We start from the raw sequence: 9360 nt of genomic DNA, 5'->3' as shown, positions 1-9360 counted from the left end.
AAAAAAAAGGTCCTGGGATGCACGGAATAAATATGAATCCTATTAGCACCAGTCCTTCTCCACACCTGAGACTCCAGGGAATTCTTATTATCACATGAAAAACAGAGAGCTTGACCACCATTGACTATTCCAAACCACCGTCTTGGAAGAAATTCTGCAGTGAAAGGAGTTTAACTTCTTGCTATAGATTGAATATTTGTGCTCTCAACCCCTCCAACCTCACATGGTGAAATCCTAACCCCCCCCCCTGTAATGGTATTAGAAGGTGAGACCTTGGGGAGAAATTAAGTCTTGAGGGTGAAGTCTTTGAGAATAGGATTAATGCTCTTTAAAACAGGCCTCACAGAGCTCTCTCACCCATTTCCACCATGAGAGGACAGTGAGAAGACAGTCATCTATGAACCAGAAAGTGGGCGCTCACGGGATACTGAATCTCCTGGTGCCTTGAGATTGGGCTACCCAGCCTCCAAAATTGTGAGACACAAATTTCTGTTGTTTAAGCCACCCAGTTTATTGTATTTTTGTTAGAGCAACCTGAACAAACTAAGGAGATTCTGTTTATTTAATCCTCTGTTTACATGAAGTATTAAATTTTCAATTATGAAGAAAAGATACTGCAATTAGGCTAAAATACCAACTATTGTTCAGTTCCAAAACACACACTTTGCTCTCACCAGAAGTATCCTCCCCAGTGCATAATTAGGTGTGGCTGCCTTCCTCTTACTGGAAAGCAGTCTGGAAAATGTTCAATCCAAATATAGGTATGCCTTTAAAATTTTCATCTAGAGGAGTTAATTTATAAAATTCCTCATTAAAAGGTCTACTTATATTCTAAAATTATTTTCAAATGTTTTAAAAGGAAGGTTCAAAAGTTACGCATGTCAATTGTTTTTAAAAAATCAGAAATTGGAAATACAGGAAAGCCTCAATAAAAATCACTCACTACCCAGCGAGCATTCTGGCATAACTCTTTCCCATCTTGTTTTATACATATACACACTTAAACACATAGTTTTACAAAATTGAGATTAAACTTCAATATCCTTATTGTGCAAAAAATAAGGCTAGCATGTAAGTGTAACAGTACCAGGCACTAGCCTATGTGTTTTACATGTATCAATTCATTTAATGCTTACTTCTCTAGTATCTAACAGATACATACCATTATTACCCTCATGTTACAGATAACCTGAATTTGAAGAGGTTAAGTATTTGTCTAAGGTCACAAAGCCAGGAAGTTGCCTACACTCTTAATCACCACACTGCCTCTTTTATCTCCCAGGATAATGGTAAAGATCAAGAGAAAGACAGCTAGTAAGAGTGCTTTGTAAATTATAACATACCAAATAAAATTTTAGCTATTATTCAGCAAAAACAGGAGACATACTTAATTGGCAGTCACAACCTGTAGTTGCCCTAACACCAGAGTCTAGAGAACACCTGAACAAACCAGAAAAGAGGACAGAAAAGGCATCCCATGGGAGAAGAAAGAAGATCTGGCATACTGAAGGACTCTGCTGTAGAATAAAAGAATAAAAACCAGGGTTTACTTGATACGTTCTAATAAAAGGTGTTAAGAAGTACAAAACACCAACAAAGGATATCCTAGCAGTTAAAAGCATTGACTCTAACATAACTCTGCCTGGGTTTGAATTCTGGCTGTTATGTGACCATGTGGCAAGTTGTTTAGCCTTCCTGTGACTCAGTGTTTTCACCTGTGAAAACAGGAATAATAATAGTACCCATCTCATAAGGTTATTGCAGGTAACAAATAAATTAGTAAATGCAAAGTACTTAGTGTGTAGTATATAGTGAACACCACATAGTGTGTAATATATAGTGAACACCACTTAGTGTATAGTATATAGTGAACACATACTATTATTACACCGGTTAGATTTCTAGAATCTATTCTTTCCCCATGTTTGCAATGTTATTTTCTAGAATAACTGACAGTAAGCCCTTGATTGTAATGGACTTTCTTAGTTTACTTGTTTTTTTGTGGGAAGGCAAGAAAGCAAATGAGAGAGGATAGGAGGGAGAAAAAAAGGTAGTAGTATCTCAGAAAAAAGAACAAAGCCCAATTCCCTGGGACTTGAAGAATAATCTAGAAGCTTGGGACACAGAAACTCATCTGTGGGCTTAACGCATTAGTTATATATAATTCTCAGAATTTCAAGAACTTAAATTCATCTAATCAGCTATAGAAAACTATATGGAAGCAAACAATCATGGGAGTATGCGTTCTAAGAGGGTAGAAAGACAGCACTTCCACTGACTTTACAAAACCATTATTTGAATTCTACACTTTATCTCTGCAATTAAAAACATAAATATTCAAATGCACAAATCAGTGAAGAGCAGAGAGGGGCCCTTATCTACTCTCTTCATTCCTAACTGATTGAAACAAGGATTTTGAAAAACTTCTAGGACAATGGAGAGAGGTGTGGGAAAACGAAGTGAGTGACCTTAGAAATGTATTAAGGTGTCTATATAGTGATAAATTAAGGAAATCTATCATAGACAGGAAAAGACTAGCGGGCAGTAGAATAACATTCCACATGAGGGTAGAGCTCTGTAGTAGATAACCTTCCTTCCTTCCTTCCTTGGATAAAAGCATTATAAGACTGGAAGTAGGAGTTTTGATGGGGAGAATCAAGTGATTATTACAGGAGGTAAGGAGTTGCTCTTCAGAAAATATACTTGGTACTTAGCCTAGGACTTTTCCACAAATTGTCTGAATTATGAAACATACAACATTTGAGTACATATAGCATATATGTACAGTTTAAAGAAATGAAAGAAAGACCTATGTATCACCACCAAGCTTAAGAGAACAATGCCAGTATCTCTGTCAGCCCATGTACTCTGTGGCATCCTCCCTGTCTAGACCATCTCCCTCCCTCACCCCAGAAGAAACCACTGGCCTGATTTTGTGCTAGCCATTTCCTATAACTATTGTACATACAATATAACTCTAAATGATATTTGGTTTAGTTTTGTTGGTTTATCTTTTTCCACTCAACATTATATTATGCTATGATCCATACTGATGACAGCTATGGTTCATTCATTTCACTGACATGTATTTCATTGTTTGAGCATAGCACAACTTATTTAAACATTCTAATGTTAAAAGACATTTAGGTGGTCCAATTTGGGATATCAGAAGTAAAAATGCTATTGATATTTCAGTCCATTTCTCTAATATATGCACAGGGGTTCCTCTAGGAATATAGACTTAGGAGTATAATTGCTGGGTCATTGGTAATACCCACATTCAATTTTAATGGATTAGACTACACTGTTTTCCAAAATGGTTGTGCCACTGATATTCCCATGATCTTCACCCTTACCAACACTTGTTCTCATTGTGGTTTTAGCTTGTATTTCATTGATTTCTAACAAAATTGAAAATCTTGCCACAAATCTTTCAGCCAACCGTGTTCTCTTCTGTAGATGAATACTTCTTTTCAATTTTTAATGGCTAATCTTTTTATTTTTGATTCACTGAAGTCCTTTATTCTAGGTACTACAAATCATTTGTTGGTTACTTTTGTTGCAATTGTATTCTCCCACTTTATTACTTATTTTTTTTACTTTTATAATGTCTTTTGATGAACAGAGGTTCTTCATTTTAATGAAGTCAAATTTATCAATCTTTCCTTAGAGTTTGTACTTTTGGTGTATTAAGAAATCCTTTCCCATCATGAGGTAGTGAAGATATCGCCTTATTTTTTTTTCCTAAAAGTATTGTAAGTTTTTACTTTGATAATAATGTCCTTAATCCATCTGGAATTAATTTTTTTACATGTTGTGAGGCAAAGACCCAATTTCATGTATTTCTATTTAGATAACCAATTGTTCTTAGTCTTATTTTCTTTCTTTCTTTCTTTCTTTCTTTTTAGTGAGAAAGCAGGATATATTGAAAGGACAGAAAAGCTTTCACAGTGGGGGGGGGGGGGGGGTGGTTGCCCTTAGTCTCATTTTCTAAAAAAAGTTCCTTTCCCCACTCAACAGCAATGCCAATTGTCATTTATTGAGTTTCTATATACATGTGGAGCTGTTCCAGGGTTCTCCATTCTATTTCACCCATCTATTCTTCCTTCCCTGTTCTTCTACCCACATTGTCTTAATTGCTAATACTCCATAATAAGTCCTAAAATCTGGTAGAGCAAGTTCATCCACCTTGTTTCTCTTCTGGCTATTCTTGGCTCTTTGTTCTTTCATATAAACTTTATAATTAATTTAATCAAATTCTACCAAAATATTCTGTTGAAATTTTCATGGGAGTTGTATTAAATTAATAGAGAAAAATGATATGTTTATAATATGTCAACCTAGGCATGAACACTATACTTCTTTCCCATTTATTTAGATCTACTTTGGCTTTTGATAAAATTGAAAAATTTTCTCCAAGAAGCTTGCCATCTTTTTTGCTATAGGTAGATAGATAAAGATATTTAGATATATTTACATACATATATATACACCTAAGAATTTGATATTTTGTTGTAATTATTATTATAACTGGTTTTTTTAAAGAATTACTTTTTGTTGATTATTAATATAGAAAAGTATAATTGACTTTAATATTCTATCTTTAATGAACTAGCTAAACACTCCTAATTTTTATAATTTATTTGTACTCTTTTTTTTTTGAGTCGGAATCTCACTCTGTTGCTCAGGCTAGAGTACAGTGGCACACTCACCGCCACCGCAGCCTCAACCTGCTTGCCTCAGGTGATCCTTCTGCCTGAACCTTCCAAGCACCTGAACCACAGGCATGTGCCACCATTCCCAGCTAATTTTTTTTTTTTTTTTGCTTTATTGTAGAGACGAGGTCTCGCCAAGTTGCCCAGGTTGGTCTTGAACCCCTGGGCTCAGGCAATCTTCTCACCTCAGCCTCTCAGAGTGCTTGGATTACAGGTATAAGTCACCATGCCTGGCTATTTGTAGACTCTTTTGAGTTTTCTATGTAGATTATTATAACACAGTGAGACTTTTGACATTTCCTTTCCTATCTTTACACATTTTATTTCTCCTTGTCTTATTCACTGGCTAGGATTTCCAGTATAGTGTTGAATAGAAGCTATGATAGCAAGCATCCTATTCTTGCTTCTGTTTTTAAAGGAAATGTTTATTTTAAATTTGTTACATGGGATCTGACAATTAAGTTCGCTACCTTGTCCTAGAAAAAATGCTACATACCTCATTGCTGAATATCATCACTACAGTCACCTTTGAGGTACTCCCCTTGGGAAGCTATGCACTGATGCCAGCACCTAGTCCACCTGTCAAAGCAATTTGGGAACTCTTTTTCTGGAATGGCCATCAGAGCTGTCAGCGTATTACCCTTGATGTCCTGACTGTCATCAAAATGTCTTCCTTTCAGTATTTTCTTTATCTTCAGGTAAAAAAAAAAAAAAGTCAGGTGAGTAGGGAGGGTGTTCCAACACAGTTATTTACTGGTTAAAAACTTCCTCACAAACAGTTCTGTGTGAACTGGTGCCTTGTTGTGATGCAAGAGCTCTTTCGGGACCATTTTTGCACACACATTTATCATGCCAAGATTTTCAGTTAAGATTTGTCTGCTTCTTTATCGATGTTTATTTGGCCTGCTGTGCTTCTCACAGTCAGCTGACGATTTTGATGCACAATTTGATGAATTTTTGCAATGTTTTCAGCTCGTTACTGGCCATCCTGACCTCTCTTCATCAGTGACACTTTCTCTCTCCTCAGAAAAATGTTTAATCCATTTGTACACTGCCATTTTCTTCATGGCATTATCCCCCTAAGCTTGGACTAACATGTTCCTGATTTCACTTCCACTCTTGCTAAGTTTAACAAGAAATTTAATGTTTGTTCATTGCTCTAATTCAAGCTCTGACATTCCATGACAGCACACAAAAATATGCAACAGCAATAATGAATGCCACTCAGCAAGACACTACCACACATCAACACAAACACAGCTGTGAGACACTGATATAACAAGATTATGAAACCTACAGAGATTTTTGTGTAGCGCTGCCAACATAAGTGCCTGGTGATACGTTCGCGAACTTAATTGTCAGTCCCTGTAATGTTAACTAAGTTTTTTAAATTCTACTAAGTTTAAAAAAAAAAAAGTGTTTTTCTATTAGTAGTTTGCTAAGTGCTTTTTATAATGATTAGACGTTAAATTTAATTGAACACGTTTTCTCCATATATTTTTATGAACATGTAACTCTTCTAACATTTGAATGCAGAAAATTATATACATTCTTCTAATAACGTCATAATCTTACATTCCTAGAATAAGGTCAATAACCCAGAATGTCTCACTTGGCCAGTCAAAAGAAGCAGATGACATCAGAAAATAAACTGTCAGCCAGGCTCGGTGGCTCAGCCTGTAATCCCACGCCTTTGGGAGGCTGAGGTGAGTGGATTGCCTGAGCCCATGGTTTCGAGACCCGCCTGGGCAGCGAGACCTCATCTCTACAATAAATCAAAAAAAGCAGCTGGGTGTGGTAGCGCATGCCTGTAATTCCGGCTACTTGGAAAGCTGAGGCGGAAGGATCGCCGGAGCCCAGCAGGTAGAGGCTGCGGTGGCCGGAAGCGGCCACTGCACTCCAGTCTGGACGACAGAGTGAGACTCCAACTCAAAAAATAAAATAAAATAAAATAAACTATCTACTTTAAACTGTATAGTGCTAGTCCTACTTGTTTATCTCAAAATTGTTTCTTCCATGGCATTGTTCCTAACTAATTCATGCCTTCTTTGAGCTCCTAGAATACTTGTATTGATGACATTCATTTTATATTTGCATGTGTTATTCTATACATGTCTTGTCTACTAACTGGAACATAAGCCCTGAAAAAAAATCCTTGTGGATGAGATGGTGAAACAAGTTAGATAATAATGCAGCATCTGGCCAGGCACAGAGACTCAGACTTACCGTCCCAGCACTTTGGGAGGCTAAGGCAGGAGGATTTTTTGAGGCCAGAAGTTTGAGACCAGCCTGGACAACATAGTTAGACCCTGTCTAAACAAAACAGCAACAAAACTTGGCTGGGCATGGTAACATGCACCTGTTGTCCTAGCTACTTGTAAGGCTGAGGTGGGAAGATCACTTAAGCCAAGAATTTCCAGGTTGCAGTAAGCTATGATGACACTACTGTACTCCAGACTGGGCAACAGAATAAGACCTTGTCTTAAGAGGAAAAAAAAAAGTTAATACAACATCCTTAGAAAATGAGATTATGCCTGAGCCCGCGGGTTTGAGACCCGCCTGGGCAACTTGGCAAGACCTCATCTTTACAATAATTCAAAAAATTAGCCGGGCATGGTAGCACGTGCCTGTAGTTCCAGCTATTTGGAAGGCTGAGGCGGAAGGATCGCCAGAGCCCGGCAGGTCAAGGCTGCGGTGACCGGGAGCAGCCACTGTACTCCAGTCTGGGCAACAGAGTGAGACTCCAACTCAAAAAAAAAAAAAAAAAGAAAATGAGATTATGATACTTCTGGACTATGAGACTATGATTTTTCTATAGAGTTGCAGTTTTAATCTCTTAACACTCATTGAAACTTTAAAACCATTCTAAATTGTACTCCACCTTGCCTTGCTAACACAATATTCTTTTCTTTTTGAACAATTTTTTGTAGAGACAGGGTCTTACTATGTTGCCAGGCTAATTCTGAACTTAGTCCTCAATCTTCCCGCCTCAGCTTCCCAAAGTGCTAGGATTACAGGCATGAGCCACCACCCTGACCAACAGTATCCTGACCTTGTTTTATGCATTTCTTGTTATTAAGGATAATTTAGCTTTTTGTGTTGAGGTCATTTGTTAGAAATATCAGTTATGGTGTTGTGCTAGAGACATAGCTGTGGATACATAATGCGTGGGATGCAGAACCTCAGCTGTGGCCTTGAAGGTTTTAACTGGGGGTGGTGGTGGTGGGAGAAGCAGTCATTCTTTGCCTTTGGCATTGACCTCTAGTTAACTCTCAGCAGCAATTCATCCTTTTCTTTCTCCACTCTCCTACATGCCCTGCCTTCTTTTATCCCAAAAGTATATAATGCAGAGCTGTTAGGACTGACACATTTTTAGCAGTGATACAGTGAAAAGTTACCATTTCTCCAGATTACAACCTTCTAGTTTGTTTTTCCACTGTAGACTCTTTTTTTCCATACCTACTACTAGATGACCTCACCACTGCTTCTAATCTCTAGAGGGGACACAGTACAATGTAAAAGAATAGACTGGAGCCAGACTACCTGGGTTCAAATCCGTTTGGCATTTATACTTAAAAGCCCTAATGACAAGGTACTTAACCTTTCTACTGCTCCATTTCCTCATCCATATTATGAGAATGAACATATGTCTACCTCGCAGGATTATTATGATAATTAAATGAATTAATGTTTACAAAGTGTTTAGAATATGGCCTAGCATATAGTAAGCATTACATAAGTATTATTAAATAAGTGGAGGAAAAAACTACCAACTTGAACTCCACCACTCTCTTATCACTCTGTCACCTAAAACCGCTCCAGGATTTCTCATTTTGAGTTGTGATTGCACTGGTGGCGGTGGTCATCTTTTGGGGAGAGGACAGGTGGTGCAGGTGTTGCTAAGATATCCAAACACTCCCTCCCACTGTCCAGCCTCTGTATCAGGCACCAGAAGGACGTGGAGTGTCAGGTACAAACATCACTGCTCTGTTGGCCACGCGAAGGTGAAGAAAACGAGGCTGTTGATTTAATCAGCGTGACAGGAATTTAGGGACATATGTGACTGCTGTTTTCAAATATTTGCAGGACTGGGCTGGAGAAGAGGCGGCATTTAAAATTCTACGGAACTGCTACAGACTCCGCATCACCGAACATGTTTAAGTGGGGGACTAGTGGCCAGGTGTCAAGGATGCTGTGAGGAAAGAATGTTTTAATGTAGACTCAGATCACCTTTAAGATGCCTTCTACCGCGAAAATCTCGGTGATCCTAGTGTGAGTCACTAGGACGCTCCAACCTGGGTGTGAGTCACACACCGCCCACGCGCGCCCGAGGGCACAGAAATGCCTCACTCCCCACAACCGCGCTGGGCGCCTCCCCGCAGATCTAGGTGAGGAATCCTAGCCCTCGGGCTGCGGGTAACCCAGCTCCGATAACAGCAACTTTTCCAGATCCGGATCGAAGCGCGTCGGTGAGCGGATCGGCGGGCAACACCGCACACCTCCCCCGCACACGGGGCCCGGCGAAGGGTGTGCGAGCCTGCGGATGAACTCTCAGTCCCCGGCGTCACTCTCCCCGGAGGCCGGACAAAAGCCGACTGCAGTGAGCAGCAGCTCGAGGGGAAGGCGCAGGGAGCCCGGATGAATG

General features: G+C 39.0%; 2 protein-coding genes across 2 annotated transcripts in view; both read right to left on the bottom strand.

Annotated features, from left to right (window-relative positions):
• TMEM245 (transmembrane protein 245) overlaps nt 1-9360 on the bottom strand; it is a 133018-nt gene that overhangs the window by 8765 nt on the left and 114893 nt on the right. The window lies entirely within an intron of this gene.
• CTNNAL1 (catenin alpha like 1) overlaps nt 1-9360 on the bottom strand; it is a 74765-nt gene that overhangs the window by 64923 nt on the left and 482 nt on the right. The gene's annotated exons all lie outside the window — the stretch shown is intronic.

This window comes from Carlito syrichta, unplaced genomic scaffold (genome assembly GCF_000164805.1).
Source record: "Carlito syrichta isolate Samal-C Ts95f unplaced genomic scaffold, Tarsius_syrichta-2.0.1 Scaffold315407, whole genome shotgun sequence".
NCBI lineage: Eukaryota > Metazoa > Chordata > Mammalia > Primates > Tarsiidae > Carlito > Carlito syrichta.
Note: the sequence above shows the minus strand (reverse complement) of the source record. Positions and strands in the feature narration are given on the sequence as shown.